Genomic DNA, 23,919 nt, shown 5'->3' on the forward strand with positions numbered 1-23,919 from the left:
CTCAGACGGGTCTTCGTCGGTCTAGCGTAGAAGACGTAGAGCTGCACGCTGCAGTTCGGAAATGAATCCTGTAACTCAATAAAGACTCTTATAAAGTTGACGCTGGGCAGCGTGGTCCTATGTGAGCTGGGATCTGGTAGGGGCTTAGGGAATTTTTCAAAAAAAACATTTTTCTGCCGGTTAAGTTGTTGGGGGCTGATTCCTTTTCCTGTGATAAAAAGCCTTCTGTTTCGACAGCCAAAACTCTCAGGGGAGCACTTACAACCGTTTGGCACCATTTCTGAGTGAATTGCCGAAAGTCAGATTTTCTATGAAATTGTGACCCCGGGGCTTAGGGATTTTTTTGAAAAAAACATTTTTCTGCCGCTTAAGTTGTCGAGGGCTGATTCCTCTTCCTGTGATAAAAAGCCTTCTGTTTCGACCGCCAAAACTCTCAGGGGAGCATTTGCAACCGTTTGGCACCATTTCTGAGTGAATTGCCGAAAGTCAGATTTTCTATGAAATTGTGACCCCGGGGCTTAGGGAATTTTTCAAACAAATATTTTTCTGTCGGTTAAGTTGTCGAGGGCTGATTTCTTTTCCTGCAATAAAAAGCCTTCTGTTTCGACCGCCAAAACTCTCAGGGGAGCATTTGCAACCGTTTGGCACCATTTCTGAGTGAATTTCTGAAAGTCAGATTTTTTATGAAATTGTGACCCCGGGGCTTCAGGATTTTTTCAAAAAAATCATGTTCTGCCGGTTAAGTTGTTGGGGACTGATTCCTTTTCCTGTGATAAAAAGCCTTCTGTTTCGACCGCCAAAACTCTCAGGGGAGCATTTGCAACCCTTTGGCACAATTTCTGAGTGAATTGCCGAAAGTCAGATTTTTGATGAAATTGTGACCCCGGGGCTTTGGGATTTTTTCAAAAAAACATTTTTCTGCCGGTTAAGTTGGCGAGGGCTTATTTCTTTTCCTGTAATAAAAAGACTTCTGCTTCCACCGAAAAACCTTTCAGGGGAGCATTTGCAATCGTTTGGCACAATTTCTGAGTGAATTGCCGAAAGTCAGATTTTTGATGAAACTGTGACCCCGGGGCTTAGGGATTTTTTCAAAAAAACATTTTTCTGCCGGTTAAGTTGTTGAGGGCTGATTCCTTTTCCTGTGATAAAAAGCCTTCTGTTTCGACTGCCAAAACTCTCAGGGGAGCATTTGCAACCCATCCGCTTTTTTGATTGTAGAACACATAAACCCCACAGAAAGACCTGAAAACTTAAAGGACCTTAAGCGGTGCATCATCCTTTGCTCATCTTCTCCCCCCCTTTTCCCTTCTTTCTCCCTTTCCACGTGTGCACCCCCCGCCCCGCCTTCTCTATTTCCCACCCTTGTTCTGTTGCTCTAGTTGTCACCAATCTGAACTTGAAAAAACCACTACCTGAACTAAACTTGAACATCGGGCTGCTGTTGGAGCCAGAACTTTGGATTAGGCCAAACAAGCGGCTGAAACCAACCTAGAAGAAAGAATTTCAAACCTCTTCTCACTGCTTTTGGACTTTTTTCATTCCTTACTTGCCCCTTGTCTCCCTCCCCTCGCCAGCCCCCCTGCCCCCCCCACTCATCTGTGTAGCCCCCCCTCCCCCCAACGGAATCTCCTTCCAGATTGTACGCCCCTCTGGGGTCAGCAGAAAGAAATATAAGGTTGGTTATTTTCTAGGACTGGGGAGGAGAGAGGGAACAGACTGGGTGGATGGCGGGAAGAGACGGGAAAAAGTCGGTGGGAACACCCGTAGAGAGGAAAGCATCAAGGCAAGAGGAAATAAGGGACCTAGATGCCTTATGGCTGAAAATAAAAGAAGAATTTAGACAGAATGAAATCCACATGGAAAAAAAGCTAGGAGAGATGCAGGATTCCTTTGATAAAAAAATAGAGGTTGTGGTGGGGGAATTTTCAAATAAAATTAAAGACCTAGCGGTCCGAACAAAGTCCCTAGAGGACTCAAATAGGAAAATACAGAAAGAAACGAAAGATCAACGAAGAGAAGTAGAAAAAATCAAGGAGAATTTTGAAGAATTAAATAAAAGCCAGGATCAGGTGTTAGACAATTTAGCCATGATGGAAATGAAGCAAAAGCAGTTAAATTTGAAATTTAGAGGAATAGGAGAGGCAAGGGAGGAAGATATAAAAGAAAAAATGATAAAAGAATTGGCGAGGTGGCTAGCACTGAAAGAAGAAGAAGTTGCGCAAACCATAGAAAATGCTTTTAGAATAAAAATAAGACTGAAACAAAACAAACAGAAAAGGACCCCAGGAGACTGCTTAGTGATCTTTAGATCGATAGAGATGAGAAACATAATTCTGAGAGAAAGCTATCAAAGGAAATTAATGATTGATGGAAAACCAATTATTATTTTTAAGGAAATACCAATCAGGCTTCTTCGTAAGAGAGAGGGCTACAAACAGATAGTCAATATTTTGAAAAAGAACGGTATACAACACAGATGGGAGTTCCCTGAAGGGATCTCTTTTTTCTACAAAGGGAAAAGATTCAAGATAACAGAGATTCAGGAAGTCAGTAAATTCCTTCGCAGATATGAAAAAGAATTAGGGGGGATGCCGGTGAGATATGGAGAGAGAGGTGGAGAGGGGGAGGGGAGGGGAGGAGCGAGGGGAGGGGCGGAGGGAGGGGGCGAAGAGGAGGAGGGTGGGGGGGAGGAGGAGGAGGAGGTGAGGGAGGAGGAGGAAGGGGAGGAACAGGAGGAAACAGAGAATCAAAACACCCGAATTTAAATTAGTCAAAACTCAAAACCTAAACAGACAAATTACTGACTTCTTAATTAGAAAAAAGTAATAATGAATCTTAAAATTTTAACGTGGAATGTAAATGGATTGAACGAAAAGACAAAAAGGAATAAAATTGCAAATGTGTTGAAGAAGAAAAAAGCGGATGTAATCTGTTTACAAGAAACTCATGTAGCCAATAAGCATAAGCATGTATTGGTAAATAAGAACTTGGGAATAGAATTTATAAACTCGGGGAGAGAGAAAAAAAGGGGAGTGGCAACATACGTCGATGAAAAATGGGAACCTAAATTGTCCTACAAAGACGAAGAAGGGAGAATTTTGGGAGTACAAATAAGCTTTCAAGGAGAAAAGATTGACGTGGTAAACATCTACGCTCCAAATTCAAATAGGTCTGAGTTCTATAAAAAATTGGAAGAAGTGTTAGTAGAACTAGGAAACAATAAGCTGATATTAATGGGAGACTTTAATGCAGTGCCTACATTAGAACTGGACAGGCAAACAGAAAAGAGAAAACGAAAACAAGGAAAGTTACCGGAATCATTCCAAGACCTGAAGGAAAACATGGACTTAACGGATGTGTGGAGACACAAGCATCCAACAGAAAAACAATTTACTTTCTTTTCAGAAGTACATAAAAGCTGGGGAAGAATAGACCAAATTTGGACCTCAAGAGAAATTACCCTAAGAGTGATAAAATGTGAAATACAACCGAAAACCCTATCCGACCATAACTCAATAACTTTGGAACTAAAAGGAAAATCAAACGGAGGTTTTAGATGGAGACTGAATGACTTTCTGTTAGATAATGATGAGGTGATCGAAAAAGCCAAAACCACATTAAAAGAGTATTGGGACTTGAATCTTAACACAGGGATAAACATAGAAACAGTGTGGGACGCCAGCAAGGCGGTCTTAAGAGGTTTCTTTATCCAGCAAAACAACCACAAGAAAAAAATAAGGCAGCAAAAAACAGATGAAATACTTAAACAGCTGAGGGAGTATGAAAAGAAATTAATAGAACATCCGAAAGACGAGCAAAGTCTACAATCAATAAAAATATTACAAAGACAATACTCAATACTAACGAACCAAGAAGTAGAATGGAAAATTAAGATAATGAAGCAAAGATACTTCGAATCAGCGAACAAAACAGGGAAATTCCTAGCCTGGCAACTGAGGAAAAGACAGAAGCAGAATGTGATAAATAAAATAATGGTAGAAGAAGAATTAATAACCGACCCAAAAAAAATACAAAAAAACTTCCTTAAATTTTATGAGGAATTATATAAAAAAGGAGAAGAAGACACAGCCCAAATAGAAAAATATTTAGAGAATTGTATAGGAAAAACGGTTACAGAAGAAGAAAGAACCCAATTAAATAGACCAATAAATTTGGAGGAGATTGAAAATGCGATAAAAAAACTGAAATTGGGGAAGGCACCAGGGCCGGATGGGTTATCGGCCAAATATTATAAAGTGTTGGGAAGTCATTTAGCACAAGTACTCTGCGACACCATGAACAATATCTTAAGAGGAGGGAAAATTCCTGAGACGTGGAGAGAAGCCTTTATAACATTAATTCCTAAACCAGATACGGACAAATCGAACATGAAAAATTACAGGCCAATATCGTTATTAAATAACGACTACAAAATATATGCGGACATTATGGCGAACAGATTGAAGAAATGCTTAATAAGGATAATTCATAAAGACCAAGCGGGTTTCCTCCCAAACAGATTCATGAAAGATAATGTGAGGCACGTCATTAACCTAATTGAATATCTGGAGATTAATAATAATATTCCGGCGTCCCTGATTTTTATAGACGCAGAAAAGGCGTTCGACAACGTTTCTTGGCGGTTCTTACTAAAATCGATAGAAAAGGCAGGGATTGAAGGTGAATTCCTAAAAGGAATACAGGCAATATATTCTAACCAGCATGCTAAATTGATAATAAACAACAATATTACGAATAAATTTAAAATAGAGAAAGGAACAAGGCAAGGATGCCCCCTCTCCCCGCTCCTATTTATTTTGGCCTTGGAAGTCCTGGCGAACAAAATCAGGTCCAAAACAGAGATAAAAGGGATCAAAATAGGATTTAAAGAGTTCAAATTAAAAGCTTACGCTGATGATCTGATGCTATCCTTAGAGGAACCGCAGGAAAGCGTGGGCAAAGTATTGGAGATTATGGAGGAGTACGGTAAACTATCGGGCTTCAAGTTGAATAAAACCAAAACAAAAATGTTAACAAAGAACATGAGAAATGAAGCGACGGAAAGATTAGAGAGACAATTTGGAATCAAGGTGGCCAAGAAAATAAAATATTTAGGGATTTGGCTTACACCCAAAAATATAAATTTAATCGAGGATAATTACACACCAACATGGAATAAAGTGAAAAAGGACTTGGATGTTTGGAACAGGGTGAACCTCTCGTGGATGGGCAGGATGGAAGCAATAAAAATGAACATACTCCCTAGGATGCTGTTCCTATTTCAAAATATACCTGTCATCAGAGGGTCTAAAATATTTAAGGATTGGCAGAAGACACTTTCAAGATTCATATGGCAGGGAAGAAGGCCAAGGATTAGATTTAAACTGTTAACAGATCGTAAGGAGAGAGGAGGACTGGCAGTACCTGACCTAAAATTATATTACGAAGCGGCTTGTCTTTGCTGGGTCAAAGATTGGATAACTTTAGAAGATACGGACTTATTAGATCTGGAAGGAGCCGATAATAAATTTAGTTGGCATGCCTACCTCTGGTTAAATAAAGAAAAAGTACATAGAGGGTTTTCGAGCCATATTATAAGAAGACCCCTGTATGAAGTCTGGGAAAAAAATAAGAAATTGCTGGAGAGAAGAACACCCTGGTGGCTGTCCCCAACAGATTTGCTGTCAATCAAAAAGACAAACATGGAAGTACAAACATTGACATATGAAGGCCTACTAGTGAGATGCCAAGATAGCTGGAAACTAAGACCATATGAAGAACTAAAGGAGAGGTTGACGGGTTGGATACAGTATCATCAAGTAAACGCGATTTGGACAGAAGATAAAAAATTGGGAATGAATGAAAAGAAGTCCAAATTTCAGATTGAAGTAGTCGAAAGTAAATCGAAGATACTATCCAAGATGTATAATATACTACTGGAATGGGAAACTAAAGATGAAAAAATCAAACAAGTCATGATCAAATGGGCAAAAGACCTGGGACATGACATAGAATATGAAAAATGGACAAAATTATGGAGTGAGGGATTAAAATTCACGGCAAGCGCTGCAATCAGGGAAAACCTAGAAAAAATGGTATTTAGATGGTACCTTACACCAGAAAAATTGAATAGAATGTATAGGACCGCAGACAAGGCGTGTTGGAAATGTAGGTCAAAAGAAGGTAATTTCATACATATGTGGTGGACATGTGAGGAAATTAAAAAATTTTGGGACCAGATATATAATGAGTTAAAAAAAATACTTAGATATACATTTCCCAAGAGTCCAGAGGCCTTTCTGTTAGGAATGGTCGGGAAAGATATCCAAGAAAAAGATAAAACTCTATTCCAATACTCAACAGCAGCGGCCAGAATGCTAATCGCTCAAAACTGGAAATGCACAAATCTTCCAACGGTGAGGGACTGGCAAATAAAACTACATGACTTTATTGAATTAGCAAGATTGACACAAAAAATTAGAAATCACAAAAATACAAAGCTAAAAGAAGATTGGAGTAAGTTTATGGTTTATTTTGAAGGTAATTTTAAAAACCTACCAAATACAGCAGGTCTGTTGTAAAACTCCCGATGCGCAAATCAGAAACAAATACCAGCGGTAAAAAGATAACTATTGAAAGCAAAACCCGAAATCAGAAGGGAAGGAAGTCGACAGTTTTATGTATTTATGTTGTAGTTTTTCTATTTTTGTTTTCTTGTCTGATTTTCTGTTTTTCTTTTATTTCTCTTATCTCTTCTTCTTTTATAGCACTTAAGTGTGGCAATTTTTTGTTGTATGTACTGTTTATTCTTTTTGTGTGCAAAAAAAAGAAATCCAATAAAAATTATTCCTGAAAAAAAAAAAAAAAGTTGACGCTGGGCAGCGTGGTCCTATGTGAGCTGGGATCTGGTAGGGGCTTAGGGAATTTTTCAAAAAAAAACATTTTTCTGCCGGTTAAGTTGTTGGGGGCTGATTCCTTTTCCTGTGATAAAAAGCCTTCTGTTTCGACAGCCAAAACTCTCAGGGGAGCACTTACAACCGTTTGGCACCATTTCTGAGTGAATTGCCGAAAGTCAGATTTTCTATGAAATTGTGACCCCGGGGCTTAGGGATTTTTTTGAAAAAAACATTTTTCTGCCGCTTAAGTTGTCGAGGGCTGATTCCTCTTCCTGTGATAAAAAGCCTTCTGTTTCGACCGCCAAAACTCTCAGGGGAGCATTTGCAACCGTTTGGCACCATTTCTGAGTGAATTGCCGAAAGTCAGATTTTCTATGAAATTGTGACCCCGGGGCTTAGGGAATTTTTCAAACAAATATTTTTCTGTCGGTTAAGTTGTCGAGGGCTGATTTCTTTTCCTGCAATAAAAAGCCTTCTGTTTCGACCGCCAAAACTCTCAGGGGAGCATTTGCAACCGTTTGGCACCATTTCTGAGTGAATTTCTGAAAGTCAGATTTTTTATGAAATTGTGACCCCGGGGCTTCAGGATTTTTTCAAAAAAATCATGTTCTGCCGGTTAAGTTGGCGAGGGCTTATTTCTTTTCCTGTAATAAAAAGACTTCTGCTTCCACCGAAAAACCTTTCAGGGGAGCATTTGCAATCGTTTGGCACAATTTCTGAGTGAATTGCCGAAAGTCAGATTTTTGATGAAACTGTGACCCCGGGGCTTAGGGATTTTTTCAAAAAAACATTTTTCTGCCGGTTAAGTTGTTGAGGGCTGATTCCTTTTCCTGTGATAAAAAGCCTTCTGTTTCGACTGCCAAAACTCTCAGGGGAGCATTTGCAACCATTTGGCACCATTTTTGAGTGAATTGCCGAAAGTCAGATTTTTGATGAAATTGTGACCCCGGGGCTTAGGGATTTTTTCAAAATAACATTTTTCTTCCGGTTAAGTTGTCGAGGGCTTATTTCTTTTCCTGTAATAAAAAGCCTTCTCTTTCGACCGCCAAAACTCTCAGGGAGCATTTGGAACCATTTGGCACCATTTTTGAGTGAATTGCCGAAAGTCAGATTTTTGATGAAATTGTGACCCCGGGGCTTAGGGATTTTTTCAAAAAAATCTTTTTCTGCCAGTTAAGTTGTCGAGGGCTGATTTCTTTTCCTGTAATAAAAAGCCTTCTGTTTCCACCGCCAAGACTCTCAGGGGAGCATTTGCAAACTTTTGGCACCATTTCTGAGTGAATTGCCGAAAGTCAGATTTTTGATGAAATTGTCACTCCGGGGCTTAGGGATTTTTTCAAAAAAATCTTTTCCTGCCGGTTAAGTTGTTGAGGGCTGATTCCTTTTCCTCTAATAAAAAGACTTCTGCTTCCACCGAAAAACCTTTGAGGGAAGCATTTGCAACCGTTTGGCACCATTTTTGAGTGAATTGCCGAAAGTCAGATTTTCTATGAAATTGTGACCCCGGGGCTTAGGGATTTTTTCAAAAAAATCATTTCCTGCCGGTTAAGTTGTTGAGGGCTGATTCCTTTTCCTGTAATAAAAACACTTCTGCTTCCACCGAAAAACCTTTCAGGGGAGCATTTGCAACCGTTTGGCACAATTTCTGAGTGAATTGCCGAAAGTCAGATTTTTGATGAAAATGTGACCCCGGGGCTTTGGGATTTTTTCAAAAAAAACATTTTTCTGCCGGTTAAGTTGTCGAGGGCTGATTTCTTTTCCTGTAATAAAAAGCCTTCTCTGTCGACCGTCAAAACTCTCAGGGGAGCATTTGCAACCATTTGGCACCATTTTTGAGTGAATTGCCGAAAGTCAGATTTTTGCTGAAATTGTGACACCGGGGCTTAGGGATTTTTTCAAAAAAATCATTTTCTGCCGGTGAATTTCTCGAGGGCTGATTTCTTTTCCTTTGATAAAAATCCTTCTGTTTCGACCGCCAAAACTCTCAGGGGAGCATTTGCAACCATTTCGCACCATTTTTGAGTGAATTGCCGAAACTCAGATTTTTGCTGAAATTGTGACCCCGGGGCTTAGGGATTTTTTAAAAAAATTCATTTTCTGCCGGTTAAGTTGTTGGGGGCTGATTCCTTTTCCTGTGACAAAAAGTCTTCTGTTTCCACTGAAAAACCGTTCAGGGGAGCATTTGCAACCGTTTGGCAACATTTTTGAGTGAATTGCCGAAAGTCAGATTTTCGATGAAATCGTGACCCCGGGGCTTAGGGATTTTTTCAAAAAAATCTTTTTCTGCCGGTTAAGTTGTCGAGGGCTGATTTCTTTTCCTGTAATAAAAAGCCTTCTGTTTCGACGGCCAAGACTCTCAGGGGAGCATTTCCAACCTTTTGGCACCATTTCTGCCTGAATTGCTGAAAGTCAGATTTTCTATGAAATTGTGAGCCCGGGGCTTAGGGATTTTTTTTAAAAAAAATCATTTTCTGCCGGTTAAGTTGTTGAGGGCTGATTCCTTTTCCTGTAATAAAAAGACTTCTGCTTCCACCGAAAAACCTTTCAGGAGAGCATTTGCAACCGTTTGGCACCATTTTTGAGTGAAATGCCGAATGTCATATTTCCTATGAAATTGTGACCCCGGGGCTTAGGGATTTTTTCAAAAAAATCTTTTTCTGCCGGTTAAGTTGTTGAGGGCTGATTCCTTTTCCTGTAATAAAAAGACCTCTGCTTCCACCGAAAAACCTTTCAGGAGAGCATTTGCAACCGTTTGGCACCATTTTTGAGTGAATTGCCGAATGTCATATTTCCTATGAAATTGTGACCCCGGGGCTTAGGGATTTTTTCAAAAAAATCTTTTTCTGCCGGTTAAGTTGTTGAGGGCTGATTCCTTTTCCTATAATAAAAAGACTTCTGCTTCCACCGAAAAACCTTTCAGGGGAGCATTTGCAACCGTTTGGCACAATTTCTGAGTGAATTGCCGAAAGTCAGATTTTTGATGAAAATGTGACCCCGGGGCTTAGGGATTTTTTCAAAAAAACATTTTTCTGCCGGTTAAGTTGTCGAGGGCTGATTTCTTTTCCTGTAATAAAAAGCCTTCTCTTTCGACCGCCAAAACTCTCAGGGGAGCATTTGCAACCATTTGGCACCATTTTTGAGTGAATTGCCGAAAGTCAGATTTTTGCTGAAATTGTGACACCGGGGCTTAGGGATTTTTTCAAAAAAATCATTTTCTGCCGGTGAATTTCTCGAGGGCTGATTTCTTTTCCTTTGATAAAAATCCTTCTGTTTCGACCGCCAAAACTCTCAGGGGAGCATTTGCAACCATTTCGCACCATTTTTGAGTGAATTGCCGAAACTCAGATTTTTGCTGAAATTGTGACCCCGGGGCTTAGGGATTTTTTAAAAAAATTCATTTTCTGCCGGTTAAGTTGTTGGGGGCTGATTCCTTTTCCTGTGACAAAAAGTCTTCTGTTTCCACTGAAAAACCGTTCAGGGGAGCATTTGCAACCGTTTGGCAACATTTTTGAGTGAATTGCCGAAAGTCAGATTTTCGATGAAATCGTGACCCCGGGGCTTAGGGATTTTTTCAAAAAAATCTTTTTCTGCCGGTTAAGTTGTCGAGGGCTGATTTCTTTTCCTGTAATAAAAAGCCTTCTGTTTCGACGGCCAAGACTCTCAGGGGAGCATTTCCAACCTTTTGGCACCATTTCTGCCTGAATTGCTGAAAGTCAGATTTTCTATGAAATTGTGAGCCCGGGGCTTAGGGATTTTTTTTAAAAAAAATCATTTTCTGCCGGTTAAGTTGTTGAGGGCTGATTCCTTTTCCTGTAATAAAAAGACTTCTGCTTCCACCGAAAAACCTTTCAGGAGAGCATTTGCAACCGTTTGGCACCATTTTTGAGTGAAATGCCGAATGTCATATTTCCTATGAAATTGTGACCCCGGGGCTTAGGGATTTTTTCAAAAAAATCTTTTTCTGCCGGTTAAGTTGTTGAGGGCTGATTCCTTTTCCTGTAATAAAAAGACCTCTGCTTCCACCGAAAAACCTTTCAGGAGAGCATTTGCAACCGTTTGGCACCATTTTTGAGTGAATTGCCGAATGTCATATTTCCTATGAAATTGTGACCCCGGGGCTTAGGGATTTTTTCAAAAAAATCTTTTTCTGCCGGTTAAGTTGTTGAGGGCTGATTCCTTTTCCTATAATAAAAAGACTTCTGCTTCCACCGAAAAACCTTTCAGGGGAGCATTTGCAACCGTTTGGCACAATTTCTGAGTGAATTGCCGAAAGTCAGATTTTTGATGAAAATGTGACCCCGGGGCTTAGGGATTTTTTCAAAAAAACATTTTTCTGCCGGTTAAGTTGTCGAGGGCTGATTTCTTTTCCTGTAATAAAAAGCCTTCTCTTTCGACCGCCAAAACTCTCAGGGGAGCATTTGCAACCATTTGGCACCATTTTTGAGTGAATTGCCGAAAGTCAGATTTTTGCTGAAATTGTGACACCGGGGCTTAGGGATTTTTTCAAAAAAATCATTTTCTGCCGGTGAATTTCTCGAGGGCTGATTTCTTTTCCTTTGATAAAAATCCTTCTGTTTCGACCGCCAAAACTCTCAGGGGAGCATTTGCAACCATTTCGCACCATTTTTGAGTGAATTGCCGAAACTCAGATTTTTGATGAAATTGTGACCCCGGGGCTTAGGGATTTTTAAAAAAAATTCATTTTCTGCCGGTTAAGTTGTTGGGGGCTGATTCCTTTTCCTGTGACAAAAAGTCTTCTGTTTCCACCGAAAAACCGTTCAGGGGAGCATTTGCAACCGTTTGGCAACATTTTTGAGTGAATTGCCGAAAGTCAGATTTTCGATGAAATTGTGACCCCGGGGCTTAGGGATTTTTTCAAAAAAATCTTTTTCTGCCGGTTAAGTTGTCGAGGGCTGATTTCTTTTCCTGTAATAAAAAGCCTTCTGTTTCGACGGCCAAGACTCTCAGGGGAGCATTTGCAACCTTTTGGCACCATTTCTGCCTGAATAGCTGAAAGTCAGATTTTCTATGAAATTGTGAGCCCGGGGCTTAGGGATTTTTTCAAAAAAAATCATTTTCTGCCGGTTAAGTTGTTGAGGGCTGATTCCTTTTCCTGTAATAAAAAGACTTCTGCTTCCACAGAAAAACCTTTCAGGAGAGCATTTGCAACCGTTTGGCACCATTTTTGAGTGAAATGCCGAATGTCATATTTCCTATGAAATTGTGACCCCGGGGCTTAGGGATTTTTTCAAAAAAATCTTTTTCTGCCGGTTAAGTTGTTGAGGTCTGATTCCTTATCCTGTAATAAAAAGACTTCTGCTTCCACCGAAAAACCTTTCAGGGGAGCATTTTCAACCTTTTGGCACCATTTCTGAGTGAATTGCCAAAAGTCAGATTTTCTATGAAATTGTGACCCCGGGGTTTAGGGATTTTTTCAAAAAAACATTTTTCTGCCGGTTAAGTTGTTGGGGGCTGATTCCTTTTCCTGTGACAAAAAGTCTTCTGTTTCCACCGAAAAACCGTTCAGGGGAGCATTTGCAACCGTTTGGCAACATTTTTGAGTGAATTGCCGAAAGTCAGATTTTTGTTGAAAATGTGACCCCGGGGCTTAGGGATTTTTTCAAAAAAACATTTTTCTGCCGGTTAAGTTGTCGAGGGCTGATTTCTTTTCCTGTAATAAAAAGCCTTCTCTGTCGACCGCCAAAACTCTCAGGGGAGCATTTGCAACCATTTGGCACCATTTTTGAGTGAATTGCCGAAAGTCAGATTTTTGCTGAAATTGTGACACCGGGGCTTAGGGATTTTTTCAAAAAAATCATTTTCTGCCGGTGAATTTCTCGAGGGCTGATTTCTTTTCCTTTGATAAAAATCCTTCTGTTTCGACCGCCAAAACTCTCAGGCGAGCATTTGCAACCATTTCGCACCATTTTTGAGTGAATTGCCGAAACTCAGATTTTTGATGAAATTGTGACCCCGGGGCTTAGGGATTTTTTTAAAAAATTCATTTTCTGCCGGTTAAGTTGTTGGGGGCTGATTCCTTTTCCTGTGACAAAAAGTCTTCTGTTTCCACCGAAAAACTGTTCAGGGGAGCATTTGCAACCGTTTGGCAACATTTTTGAGTGAATTGCCGGAAGTCAGATTTTCGATGAAATTGTGACCCAGGGGCTTAGGGATTTTTTCAAAAAAATCTTTTTCTGCCGGTTAAGTTGTCGAGGGCTGATTTCTTTTCCTGTAATAAAAAGCCTTCTGTTTCGACGGCCAAGACTCTCAGGGGAGCATTTGCAACCTTTTGGCACCATTTCTGCCTGAATTGCCGAAAGTCAGATTTTCTATGAAATTGTGAGCCCGGGGCTTAGGAATTTTTTCAAAAAAAATCATTTTCTGCCGGTTAAGTTATTGAGGGCTGATTCCTTTTCCTGTAATAAAAAGAATTCTGCTTCCACCGAAAAACCTTTCAGGAGAGCATTTGCAACCGTTTGGCACCATTTTTGAGTGAATTGCCGAATGTCATATTTCCTATGAAATTGTGACCCCGGGGCTTAGGGATTTTTTCAAAAAAATCTTTTTCTGCCGGTTAAGTTGTTGAGGGCTGATTCCTTTTCCTCTAATAAAAAGACTTCTGCTTCCACCGAAAAACCTTTGAGGGAAGCATTTGCAACCGTTTGGCACCATTTTTGAGTGAATTGCCGAAAGTCAGATTTTCTATGAAATTGTGACCCCGGGGCTTAGGGATTTTTTCAAAAAAATCATTTCCTGCCGGTTAAGTTGTTGAGGGCTGATTCCTTTTCCTGTAATAAAAACACTTCTGCTTCCACCGAAAAACCTTTCAGGGGAGCATTTGCAACCGTTTGGCACAATTTCTGAGTGAATTGCCGAAAGTCAGATTTTTGATGAAAATGTGACCCCGGGGCTTTGGGATTTTTTTTAAAAAAACATTTTTCTGCCGGTTAAGTTGTCGAGGGCTGATTTCTTTTCCTGTAATAAAAAGCCTTCTCTGTCGACCGTCAAAACTCTCAGGGGAGCATTTGGAACCATTTGGCACCATTTTTGAGTGAATTGCCGAAAGTCAGATTTTTGCTGAAATTGTGACACCGGGGCTTAGGGATTTTTTCAAAAAAATCATTTTCTGCCGGTGAATTTCTCGAGGGCTGATTTCTTTTCCTTTGATAAAAATCCTTCTGTTTCGACCGCCAAAACTCTCAGGGGAGCATTTGCAACCATTTCGCACCATTTTTGAGTGAATTGCCGAAACTCAGATTTTTGATGAAATTGTGACCCCGGGGCTTAGGGATTTTTAAAAAAAATTCATTTTCTGCCGGTTAAGTTGTTGGGGGCTGATTCCTTTTCCTGTGACAAAAAGTCTTCTGTTTCCACTGAAAAACCGTTCAGGGGAGCATTTGCAACCGTTTGGCAACATTTTTGAGTGAATTGCCGAAAGTCAGATTTTTGTTGAAAATGTGACCCCGGGGCTTAGGGATTTTTAAAAAAAATTCATTTTCTGCCGGTTAAGTTGTTGGGGGCTGATTCCTTTTCCTGTGACAAAAAGTCTTCTGTTTCCACTGAAAAACCGTTCAGGGGAGCATTTGCAACCGTTTGGCAACATTTTTGAGTGAATTGCCGAAAGTCAGATTTTCGATGAAATTGTGATCCCGGGGCTTAGGGATTTTTTCAAAAAAATCTTTTTCTGCCGGTTAAGTTGTCGAGGGCTGATTTCTTTTCCTGTAATAAAAAGCCTTCTGTTTCAACGGCCAAGACTCTCAGGGGAGCATTTCCAACCTTTTGGCACCATTTCTGCCTGAATTGCTGAAAGTCAGATTTTCTATGAAATTGTGAGCCCGGGGCTTAGGGATTTTTTTTTTAAAAAAATCATTTTCTGCCGGTTAAGTTGTTGAGGGCTGATTCCTTTTCCTGTAATAAAAAGACTTCTGCTTCCACCGAAAAACCTTTCAGGAGAGCATTTGCAACCGTTTGGCACCATTTTTGAGTGAAATGCCGAATGTCATATTTCCTATGAAATTGTGACCCCGGGGCTTAGGGATTTTTTCAAAAAAATCTTTTTCTGCCGGTTAAGTTGTTGAGGGCTGATTCCTTTTCCTGTAATAAAAAGACCTCTGCTTCCACCGAAAAACCTTTCAGGAGAGCATTTGCAACCGTTTGGCACCATTTTTGAGTGAATTGCCGAATGTCATATTTCCTATGAAATTGTGACCCCGGGGCTTAGGGATTTTTTCAAAAAAATCTTTTTCTGCCGGTTAAGTTGTTGAGGGCTGATTCCTTTTCCTATAATAAAAAGACTTCTGCTTCCACCGAAAAACCTTTCAGGGGAGCATTTGCAACCGTTTGGCACAATTTCTGAGTGAATTGCCGAAAGTCAGATTTTTGATGAAAATGTGACCCCGGGGCTTAGGGATTTTTTCAAAAAAACATTTTTCTGCCGGTTAAGTTGTCGAGGGCTGATTTCTTTTCCTGTAATAAAAAGCCTTCTCTTTCGACCGCCAAAACTCTCAGGGGAGCATTTGCAACCATTTGGCACCATTTTTGAGTGAATTGCCGAAAGTCAGATTTTTGCTGAAATTGTGACACCGGGGCTTAGGGATTGTTTCAAAAAAATCATTTTCTGCCGGTGAATTTCTCGAGGGCTGATTTCTTTTCCTTTCATAAAAATCCTTCTGTTTCGACCGCCAAAACTCTCAGGGGAGCATTTGCAACCATTTCGCACCATTTTTGAGTGAATTGCCGAAACTCAGATTTTTGATGAAATTGTGACCCCGGGGCTTAGGGATTTTTTAAAAAAATTCATTTTCTGCCGGTTAAGTTGTTGGGGGCTGATTCCTTTTCCTGTGACAAAAAGTCTTCTGTTTCCACCGAAAAACCGTTCAGGGGAGCATTTGCAACCGTTTGGCAACATTTTTGAGTGAATTGCCGAAAGTCAGATTTTCGATGAAATTGTGACCCCGGGGCTTAGGGATTTTTTCAAAAAAATCTTTTTCTGCCGGTTAAGTTGTCGAGGGCTGATTTCTTTTCCTGTAATAAAAAGCCTTCTGTTTCGACGGCCAAGACTCTCAGGGGAGCATTTGCAACCTTTTGGCACCATTTCTGCCTGAATTGCTGAAAGTCAGATTTTCTATGAAATTGTGAGCCCGGGGCTTAGGGATTTTTTCAAAAAAAATCATTTTCTGCCGGTTAAGTTGTTGAGGGCTGATTCCTTTTCCTGTAATAAAAAGACTTCTGCTTCCACAGAAAAACCTTTCAGGAGAGCATTTGCAACCGTTTGGCACCATTTTTGAGTGAAATGCCGAATGTCATATTTCCTATGAAATTGTGACCCCGGGGCTTAGGGATTTTTTCAAAAAACTCTTTTTCTGCCGGTTAAGTTGTTGAGGTCTGATTCCTTATCCTGTAATAAAAAGACTTCTGCTTCCACCGAAAAACCTTTCAGGGGAGCATTTTCAACCTTTTGGCACCATTTCTGAGTGAATTGCCAAAAGTCAGATTTTCTATGAAATTGTGACCCCGGGGTTTAGGGATTTTTTCAAAAAAACATTTTTCTGCCGGTTAAGTTGTTGGGGGCTGATTCCTTTTCCTGTGACAAAAAGCCTTCTCTGTCGACCGCCAAAACTCTCAGGGGAGCATTTGCAACCATTTGGCACCATTTTTGAGTGAATTGCCGAAAGTCAGATTTTTGCTGAAATTGTGACACCGGGGCTTAGGGATTTTTTCAAAAAAATCATTTTCTGCCGGTGAATTTCTCGAGGGCTGATTTCTTTTCCTTTGATAAAAATCCTTCTGTTTCGACCGCCAAAACTCTCAGGCGAGCATTTGCAACCATTTCGCACCATTTTTGAGTGAATTGCCGAAACTCAGATTTTTGATGAAATTGTGACCCCGGGGCTTAGGGATTTTTTAAAAAAATTCATTTTCTGCCGGTTAAGTTGTTGGGGGCTGATTCCTTTTCCTGTGACAAAAAGTCTTCTGTTTCCACCGAAAAACCGTTCAGGGGAGCATTTGCAACCGTTTGGCAACATTTTTGAGTGAATTGCCGGAAGTCAGATTTTCGATGAAATTGTGACCCAGGGGCTTAGGGATTTTTTCAAAAAAATCTTTTTCTGCCGGTTAAGTTGTCGAGGGCTGATTTCTTTTCCTGTAATAAAAAGCCTTCTGTTTCGACGGCCAAGACTCTCAGGGGAGCATTTGCAACCTTTTGGCACCATTTCTGCCTGAATTGCCGAAAGTCAGATTTTCTATGAAATTGTGAGCCCGGGGCTTAGGAATTTTTTCAAAAAAAATCATTTTCTGCCGGTTAAGTTATTGAGGGCTGATTCCTTTTCTTGTAATAAAAAGACTTCTGCTTCCACCGAAAAACCTTTCAGGAGAGCATTTGCAACCGTTTGGCACCATTTTTGAGTGAATTGCCGAATGTCATATTTCCTATGAAATTGTGACCCCGGGGCTTAGGGATTTTTTCAAAAAAATCTTTTTCTGCCGGTTAAGTTGTTGAGGGCTGATTCCTTTTCCTATAATAAAAAGACTTCTGCTTCCACCGAAAAACCTTTCAGGGGAGCATTTGCAATCGTTTGGCACAATTTCTGAGTGAATTGCCGAAAGTCAGATTTTTGAAGAAAATGTGACCCCGGGGCTTTGGGATTTTTTCAAAAAATCATTTTCTGCCGGTGAATTTCTCGAGGGCTGATTTCTTTTCCTTTGAAAAAAATCCTTCTGTTTCGACCGCCAAAACTCTCAGGCGAGCATTTGCAACCGTTTGGCACCATTTTTGAGTGAATTGCCGAAACTCAGATTTTTGATGAAATTGTGACCCCAGAGCTTAGGGATTTTTAAAAAAAATTCATTTTCTGCCGGTTAAGTTGTTGGGGGCTGATTCCTTTTCCTGTGATAAAAAGTCTTCTGTTCCCACCGAAAAACCGTTTAGGGGAGCATTTGCAACCGTTTGGCAACATTTTTGAGTGAATTGCCGAAAGTCAGATTTTCGATGAAATTGTGACCCCGGGGCTTAGGGATTTTTTCAAAAAAATCTTTTTCTGCCGGTTAAGTTGTCGAGGGCTGATTTCTTTTCCTGTAATAAAAAGCCTTCTGTTTCGACGGCCAAGACTCTCAGGGGAGCATTTGCAACCTTTTGGCACCATTTCTGCCTGAATTGCCGAAAGTCAGATTTTCTATGAAATTGTGAGCCCGGGGCTTAGGGATTTTTTCAAAAAAAATCATTTTCTGCCGGTTAAGTTGTTGAGGGCTGATTCCTTTTCCTGTAATAAAAAGACTTCTGCTTCCACCGAAAAACCTTTCAGGAGAGCATTTGCAACCGTTTGGCACCATTTTTGAGTGAATTGCCGAAAGTCATATTTCCTATGAAATTGTGACCCCGGGGCTTAGGGATTTTTTCAAAAAAATCTTTTTCTGCCGGTTAAGTTGTTGAGGGCTGATTCCTTTTCCTGTAATAAAAAGACTTCTGCTTCCACCGAAAAACCTTTCAGGGGAGCATTTGCAACCGTTTGGCAACATTTTTGAGTGAATTGCCGAAAGTCAGATTTTTGATGAAAATGTGACCCCGGGGCTTAGGGATTTTTTCAAAAAAACATTGTTCTGCCGGTTAAGTTGTCGAGGGCTGATTTCTTTTCCTGTAATAAAAAGCCTTCTCTGTCGACCGCCAAAACTCTCAGGGGAGCATTTGCAACCATTTGGCACCATTTTTGAGTGAATTGCCAAAAGTCAGATTTTTGCTGAAATTGTGACACCGGGGCTTAGGGATTTTTTTCAAAAAAATCATTTTCTGCCGGTGAATTTCTCGAGGGCTGATTTCTTTTCCTTTGATAAAAATCCTTCTGTTTCGACCGCCAAAACTCTCAGGGGAGCATTTGCAACCTTTTGGCACCATTTCTGCCTGAATTGCCGAAAGTCAGATTTTCTATGAAATTGTGAGCCCGGGGCTTAGGAATTTTTTCAAAAAAAATCATTTTCTGCCGGTTAAGTTGTTGAGGGCTGATTCCTTTTCCTGTAATAAAAAGACTTCTGCTTCCACCGAAAAACCTTTCAGGAGAGCATTTGCAACCGTTTGGCACCATTTTTGAGTGAATTGCCAAATGTCATATTTCCTATGAAATTGTGACCCCGGGGCTTAGGGATTTTTTCAAAAAAATCTTTTTCTGCCGGTTAAGTTGTTGAGGGCTGATTCCTTTTCCTATAATAAAAAGACTTCTGCTTCCACCGAAAAACCTTTCAGGGGAGCATTTGCAATCGTTTGGCACAATTTCTGAGTGAATTGCCGAAAGTCAGATTTTTGATGAAATTGTGACCCCGGGGCTTAGGGATTTTTTCAAAAAAACATTTTTCTGCCGGTTAAGTTGTCGAGGGCTGATTTCTTTTCCTGTAATAAAAAGCCTTCTCTGTCGACCGCCAAATCTCTCAGGGGAGCATTTGCAACCATTTGGCACCATTTTTGAGTGAATTGCCGAAAGTCAGATTTTTGCTGAAATTGTGACACCGGGGCTTAGGGATTTTTTCAAAAAAATCATTTTCTGCCGGTTAAGTTGTTGAGGGCTGATTCCTTTTCCTGTACTAAAAACACTTCTGCTTCCACCGAAAAACCTTTCAGGGGAGCATTTGCAACCGTTTGGCACAATTTCTGAGTGAATTGCCATAAGTCAGATTTTTGCTGAAATTGTGACACCGGGGCTTAGGGATTTTTTCAAAAAAATCTTTTTCTGCCGGTTAAGTTGTCGAGGGCTGATTTCTTTTCCTGTAATAAAAAGCCTTCTGTTTCGACGGCCAAGACTCTCAGGGGAGCATTTGCAACCTTTTGGCACCATTTCTGCCTGAATTGCCGAAAGTCAGATTTTCTATGAAATTGTGAGCCCGGGGCTTAGGAATTTTTTCAAAAAAAATCATTTTCTGCCGGTTAAGTTGTTGAGGGCTGATTCCTTTTCCTGTAATAAAAAGACTTCTGCTTCCACCGAAAAACCTTTCAGGAGAGCATTTGCAACCGTTTGGCACCATTTTTGAGTGAATTGCCAAATGTCATATTTCCTATGAAATTGTGACCCCGGGGCTTAGGGATTTTTTCAAAAAAATCTTTTTCTGCCGGTTAAGTTGTTGAGGGCTGATTCCTTTTCCTATAATAAAAAGACTTCTGCTTCCACCGAAAAACCTTTCAGGGGAGCATTTGCAATCGTTTGGCACAATTTCTGAGTGAATTGCCGAAAGTCAGATTTTTGATGAAAATGTGACCCCGGGGCTTTGGGATTTTTTCAAAAAAACATTTTTCTGCCGGTTAAGTTGTCGAGGGCTGATTTCTTTTCCTGTAATAAAAAGCCTTCTCTTTCGACCGCCAAAACTCTCAGGGGAGCATTTGCAACCATTTGGCACCATTTTTGAGTGAATTGCCGAAAGTCAGATTTTTGCTGAAATTGTGACACCGGGGCTTAGGGATTTTTTCAAAAAAATCATTTTCTGCCGGTGAATTTCTCGAGGGCTGATTTCTTTTCCTTTGATAAAAATCCTTCTGTTTCGACCGCCAAAACTCTCAGGCGAGCATTTGCAACCGTTTGGCACCATTTTTGAGTGAATTGCCGAAACTCAGATTTTTGATGAAATTGTGACCCCAGAGCTTAGGGATTTTTTTAAAAAATTCGTTTTCTGCCGGTTAAGTTGTTGGGGCCTGATTCCTTTTCCTGTGACAAAAAGTCTTCTGTTTCCACCGAAAAACCGTTCAGGGGAGCATTTGCAACCGTTTGGCAACATTTTTGAGTGAATTGCCGAAAGTCAGATTTTCGATGAAATTGTGACCCCGGGGCTTAGGGATTTTTTCAAAAAAATCTTTTTCTGCCGGTTAAGTTGTCGAGGGCTGATTTCTTTTCCTGTAATAAAAAGCCTTCTGTTTCGACGGCCAAGACTCTCAGGGGAGCATTTGCAACCTTTTGGCACCATTTCTGCCTGAATTGCTGAAAGTCAGATTTTCTATGAAATTGTGAGCCCGGGGCTTAGGGATTTTTTCCAAAAAAAATCATTTTCTGCCGGTTAAGTTGTTGAGGGCTGATTCCTTTTCCTGTAATAAAAAGACTTCTGCTTCCACCGAAAAACCTTTCAGGAGAGCATTTGCAACCGTTTGGCACCATTTTTGAGTGAATTGCCGAATGTCATATTTCCTATTAAATTGTGACCCCGGGGCTTAGGGATTTTTTCAAAAAAATCTTTTTTTGCCGGTTAAGTTGTTGAGGGCTGATTCCTTATCCTGTAATAAAAAGACTTCTGCTTCCACCGAAAAACCTTTCAGGGGAGCATTTTCAACCTTTTGGCACCATTTCTGAGTGAATTGCCAAAAGTCAGATTTTCTATGAAATTGTGACCCCGGGGTTTAGGGATTTTTTCAAAAAAACATTTTTCTGCCAGTTAAGTTGTTGGGGGCTGATTCCTTTTCCTGTGACAAAAAGTCTTCTGTTTCCACCGAAAAACCGTTCAGGGGAGCATTTGCAACCGTTTGGCAACATTTTTGAGTGAATTGCCGAAAGTCAGATTTTTGATGAAAATGTGACCCCGGGGCTTAGGGATTTTTTCAAAAAAACATTTTTCTGCCGGTTAAGTTGTCGAGGGCTGATTTCTTTTCCTGTAATAAAAAGCCTTCTCTGTCGACCGCCAAAACTCTCAGGGGAGCATTTGCAACCATTTGGCACCATTTTTGAGTGAATTGCCGAAAGTCAGATTTTTGCTGAAATTGTGACACCGGGGCTTAGGGATTTTTTCAAAAAAATCATTTTCTGCCGGTGAATTTCTCGAGGGCTGATTTCTTTTCCTTTGATAAAAATCCTTCTGTTTCGACCGCCAAAACTCTCAGGGGAGCATTTGCAACCATTTCGCACCATTTTTGAGTGAATTGCCGAAACTCAGATTTTTGATGAAATTGTGAGCCCGGGGCTTAGGAATTTTTTTAAAAAAATCATTTTCTGCCGGTTAAGTTGTTGGGGGCTGATTCCTTTTCCTGTGACAAAAAGTCTTCTGTTTCCACCGAAAAACCGTTCAGGGGATCATTTGCAACCGTTTGGCAACATTTTTGAGTGAATTGCCGAAAGTCAGATTTTCGATGAAATTGTGACCCCGGGGCTTAGGGATTTTTTCAAAAAAACATTTTTCTTGTCAGTTAAGTTGTCGAGGGCTGATTTCTTTTCCTGTAATAAAAAGCCTTCTCTTTCGAACGCCAAAACTCTCAGGGGAGCATTTGCAACCTTTTCCCACCATTTCTGAGTGAATTGCCGAAAGTCAGATTTTTGATGAAAATGTGACTCCGGGGTTTAGGGATTTTTTCAAAAAAACATTTTTCTTGCCAGTTAAGTTGTCGAGGGCTGATTCCTTTTCCTGTAATAAAAAGACTTCTGCTTCCACCGAAAAACCTTTCAGGAGAGCATTTGCAACCGTTTGGCACCATTTTTGAGTGAATTGCCGAAAGTCATATTTTCTATGAAATTGTGACCCCGGGGCTTAGGGATTTTTTCAAAAAAATATTTTTCTGCCGGTTAAGTTGTCGAGGGCTGATTCCTTTTCCTGTGATAAAAAGACTTCTGCTTCAACCGAAAAACCTTTCAGGAGAGCATTTGCAACCATTTTGCACCATTTCTGAGTGAATTGCCATAATTCAGATTTTTGATGAAAATGTGACCCCGGGGCTTAGGGATTTTTTCAAAAAAATATTTTTCTGCCGGTTAAGTTGTTGAGGGCTGATTCCTTTTCCTGTGATAAAAATCCTTCTCTTTCGACCGCCAAAACTCTCAGGGGAGCATTTGCAACCATTTCGCACCATTTTTGAGTGAATTGCCGAAACTCAGATTTTTGATAAAATTGTGACCCCAGGTCTTAGGGATTATTTAAAAAAATTCATTTTCTGCCGGTTAAGTTGTTGGGGGCTGATTCCTTTTCCTGTGACAAAAAGTCTTCTGTTTCCACCGAAAAACCGTTCAGGGGAGCATTTGCAACCGTTTGGCAACATTTTTGAGTGAATTGCCGAAAGTCAGATTTTTGATGAAATTGTGACCCCGGGGCTTAGGGATTTTTTCAAAAAAATCTTTTTCTGCCGGTTAAGTTGTCGAGAGCTGATTTCTTTTCCTGTGATAAAAAGTCTTCTCTTTCGACCGCTAGAACTCTCAGGGGAGCATTTGCAACCATTTGGCAGCATTTTTGAGTGAATTGCCGAAAGTCAAATTTTCTATGAAATTGTGAGCCCGGGGCTTAGGGATTTTTTCAAAAAAATATTTTTCTGCTGGTTAAGTTGTTGAGGGCTGATTCCTTTTCCTGTGATAAAAATACTTCTGCTTCCACCCAAAAACCTTTCAGGAGAGCATTTGCAACCGTTTGGCACCATTTTTGAGTGAATTGCCGAAAGTCATATTTCCTATGAAATTGTGACCCCGGGGCTTAGGGATTTTTTCAAAAAAATCTTTTTCTACCAGTTAAGTTGTCGAGGGCTGATTTCTTTTCCTGTAATAAAAAGCCTTCTGTTTCGACGGCCAAGACTCTCAGGGGAGCATTTGCAACCTTTTGGCACCATTTCTGCCTGAATTGCCGAAAGTCAGATTTTTGATGAAATTGTCACCCCGGGGCTTAGGGATTTTTTCAAAAAAACATTTTTCTGCCAGTTAAGTTGTTGAGGGCTGATTCCTTTTCCTGTGATAAAAAGCCTTCTGTTTCGACCGCCAAAACTCTCAGGGGAGCATTTGCAACCATTTGGCAGCATTTTGAGTGAATTCCTGAAAGTCAGATTTATGATGAAATTGTGACCCCGGGGCTTAGGGATTTTTTCAAAAAAACATTTTTCTGCCGGTTAAGTTGTCGAGGGCTTATTTCTTTTCCTGTAATAAAAAGCCTTCTCTTTCGAACGCCAAAACTCTCTCTCTTTTTTTAAAAAAGATTTTTATTGGTTTTTCACATCTTATATAGACAAATACAAACACAAAAACAAACAAATAAAAAAACACAAAAACACAAAGAAAAAACATGTATAGTTTCAGAGAATCTTATTTTCGTAACC

The sequence above is a fragment of the Podarcis vaucheri genome (genome assembly GCF_965113315.1).
Source record: "Podarcis vaucheri genome assembly, chromosome: 6".
In the NCBI taxonomy this organism is placed as follows: Eukaryota; Metazoa; Chordata; class Lepidosauria; order Squamata; family Lacertidae; genus Podarcis; species Podarcis vaucheri.